Genomic DNA, 4,004 nt, shown 5'->3' with positions numbered 1-4,004 from the left:
TAGCAAAACAGCTTGTAGCGAGCTTTCCCCAGCTCTGTTTCGGAAAGAGTCTTGGTCTTGGGTACCACCGCATCTTTAGACGACAGAACGTGGCTGAATAAGTAATGATCGAACCAATGCGCAACATACACACCACAGGTGAAACCATCGCGTTGGCGCCACGCCCGATACAGTCGGATCTTCAATTTATAACCAGGATTTACCAGGGGGTACACGCTCTCGACCAACATAGTCACTTCGGCTTCGTAGTCTTCTTTGTGAAGTGGGTCGTATATCCACATTAACCGCCGCTTCATGTCAAACACAGCGCCACACCAGTGGGCGACGTCGACATTAATGTGGAGTGGGCACAGTATCACCGTGCTCTCGTCACATTTGCTGAAAATAAAGTCATTTGTGTCAAAGAGCCTGTTTCTTTGATCTTCATCCTCAAACGTAGCAAACGTGGGGTTTGCGACGTATACCTTTATTGGTGGACTCCATGACGCCTCTGCAGCGATTCCAGCTGCTGCAGCAGCAATACATTTGTCGCTCAACCAACTTTGGTCACCGAATCGAGCGATTTCTGCAAATTCGACACTTTGCCCGCCTGAATTAATAGATCTTCTCATGTCCGTAGCCACGATTTCACTCAGAAGCTGAGCACGTTCTTCTTCTTCGTCTGGGTTATCCAGGTCAGCACTCTTGATCCATGAAATCAAGGACCATGCCCTGGCAACAAGTTTTGATACTTCGTGCCAATCGCTCATATTCTGGATATCTGAGGTGCTAAGTGTCGCCTTGTACAAAAAAAGCCACAGCAGTGGCTGCGTTGAAGAGAAGGTGACTCGGCAGCAGCTGCTCGAATTATCTGGTTTTTTATTGCTGTCAAGCATTTCCTCACCAACGCCTCTGTAGAATCAACGACATGAATAAAGATAGATTCTCTCAATTTTGATACGAAGCAGTGCTCATCAGTTTTATAGCTGGTAAAAGCTGGTAGGCATGCGTATGATTGGCTCGAATGGTTGGTATAGCTGGTATACCGAACCATTAGCATATATACCAGCTCTCACCAGCTACACACCAACTTACGTAGAACATACCTGGTAGAATACCTCGGACATTGGACGCAAGAGTTTCTGCTATTCCTGCATCTATGATTCTTGTCTTCGGGCGTTTAAACACTGCATCGTGATGAAAGAGGCGCAATCCATCGCATTTGGTCTCCACATCCACTCCACGTTTTGCTGAACGACAGCAAAATCTGCCAAAGTCACATCTCCATGCCTTGTAAGTCTCTCGGCGAACTCTTTACTGGATTCAAATTCGGCTCGTTTTCTAGCTGTTTTCTTCGCTGGTTGGAGACGTGGCCGTCCTGACGGGCGACTAGCTTTGTTCAGCTCAGTTTTTGGCACAGTGTTGGTTGCAGGGACATCCATTGTTTTCTCCATTGTAGGTTCCCCCGATATAATTGCCTCCTGAGCAGCCGTTTCGGATATAACTAGTGATCCTCTTGGTTTCTCGTCGGAGCATGTCATCGTACTGACATTGGTGTTGCTGTCACGCAAATCAAGCTTACGCTTAGCGCTGCTGGCGGGGTTTTGAGCACTTGCCGTCAGCGTTTCGTCTAGCCTGGGATCGTCCTCTAGACTGGAATCTTCACGTTGACCCAGTATCTCCTCTGATCTAGAATCATGGCTTCTGCTCAAAGGAAGATTTTCTCTAGCCCTGTGCTCAAGGACTTTTAAGTGGTCAATCCAGCAGTTGAAGTCAGCCGTTCCCTTGTTGGTAATGACTTCTGCAATGTTTTGGCAGACCTGGAAAGCTGCTTTGTACTTTGCATTGTGCGACTTTACTTGTGATCGCTGAGGTAGTCCCGTATCCATAACCAAGAAGCTGGATGAGAAGTTGTCGCTTTGATCACAATCTTGATCATCCAGTAGGCCCAGCGAGGAGCAACGGTACCAGCTGGTATGACAGGAGATCGAGACTGTTTGCGTCGCAGATAAATGATATGACGGCACGGCGATAGTTGTGTTTGGTTGAAGACACAACTGCACGTATTGTTTTCACGACTCACTGCGTAGCTCTTGCTGGATTCCGGGTTTACCAGAGTGTCGTATCCAGGCAGAGTACTTGTTCCACCGTAAACTCCTCCGTCGTGCTGGCTTTGTATTGGTCCTCTACTAAGTCACATGCGTGATGCGTGGCAATGCGAGCAAACAGCTTCATCTCGTCGTCGTACTCGCTATTGACACGAATTTCAACCCGGTTCGTTTTGAATTTGTAATTATCCTCAGCGGATTGCTGCAGAAATAGCAGTATTTCAATACACTCGTCCATAGGCATATGCTTTGCTAATTCGACTTTGGTGGCACCCCAGCTCGCTTCGAGCCTGGTGTTTGGTATTGCTGTTCAAAATGAGGTTAAATGGGCCCCGACCGAAAAGGGTACACCACCCGCTTCTTTGCAGAATAGTCAAATTCGGTTTTGAAAGGTACTGCATGAAAACCAACCTTTGTCCAGCACCAAATCTCCCTGTAGAAGTGCCCTCTAAGGGGCGTGGTCGCGGCAGCCTCCATCTGAAGGTGGAGGCTGGATAATTCCTCCAGTTGAGGTCGCGTCGTTCTCCAACTCCATCAGGAGTATCTTTCCTTTCAAATCATCAGCAGCCAATCCGGTTAGACCTCCTCTCAACGCCGTCTACGCAATACGCAGTCATTTCCTCACCTGAGACCCAAAGACACTTTAATAGAAAAGTCATGAGGCGTCGCCCTTCCGAGATGTATCAGCGGCGACCAGCACAGACAAGTGAATCTGGATCTTCGCGAACTAGTCAACCGCGAGATCTGTCAACGGAGCCAGGAGTCTCGCAACCTGCGCCCGGAGGACCATGAACCAGGACGAATCTCCACACTCATGAACTTGTTGCTGGCTGATACTATAGCTTGAATATTTATAGCAGGATAGCCTTTTAGACAGTAAATCCTTCATAGTCCTCCGGCCGATCTATTTGGAGCAGCGATCCGTCGACTGCCCCAACTACACCAGGATATACACGACGCACCATGAAATCCTTCTGAACTGCATTCCAACCATCCAGATCACGAGGGAATGACACGACCTCTTTCGAAACTAAATGCAAAACGCAAGCAACTTCGTCCACGATGTCAATCACGTAGCTTTTGCTCATTCCCATTGCTGTTGCAGTTTATCGGTAGCCACCAGACGACGCGAAAAAGTAGAGAGCTGCTTTTTTTATCTCGTACGAGTGCTGTGTGGTGTAGTGATTTCTCCGTAGTTGCGGATTATCACCCGTCGACAAAGACGTGACACCGCCCAAGTTGTTCAAGCGACGAGCCCTCGGTCAGGTGATGTACGGAGACGCCAAGGTGCAAGGGACTCGACGGCGTCACCTCCGAACGTTCAACGAGTATTGGATACGGCCCATATGTCACTGAATCCAGGCTGTCCTTATTATTAATAATGGACTGGCCGGATTCGCATTCAGCGGACCATCTACGGTACGAACCCTCAGCGGCGGTTGGGATGAGTTCGCGGAAGACTCAGCGACCTTTGGAAGGCACGTTCACCGTCTGGGACAGGGCGCGGACCGTTAAAGATGCTCATGCGACGGTGCAGACGACGCTTGGCATGCAAGAAGATCCATAACGGATCATTGTTCACTTGATATTTGTATACTTGATTAGGACTTCTTATTAGGAATAGACCCGAAAGGGTAAGCTTAAATACAGAACAGAATTTCCACTTAAGCACACAGAGCGACGTCCGGCTTCAAGGTAAGCGTCAGGTCAAGCTTGTTTGAGTGTGTTATGCCTGTCGGTGAGCTCGAAGCTCTGTAGCGAGGGTTCATCCGGCAAGGCCAAGAGACTTTGTGTATTGGCCGATTATTATCGGGAGGTTTTACGTGACGGCTTATTGTTGCCTATTTGCACGATTGGGAGTGCTTGAATTGCCTCCCTTTTATTCTTCCTACCGAGTGTTGAACACTCGGTGATCTC

The sequence above is a fragment of the Phytophthora infestans genome, genomic scaffold, assembly GCF_000142945.1.
Source record: "Phytophthora infestans T30-4 supercont1.12 genomic scaffold, whole genome shotgun sequence".
NCBI lineage: Eukaryota > Oomycota > Peronosporomycetes > Peronosporales > Peronosporaceae > Phytophthora > Phytophthora infestans.
Note: the sequence above shows the minus strand (reverse complement) of the source record.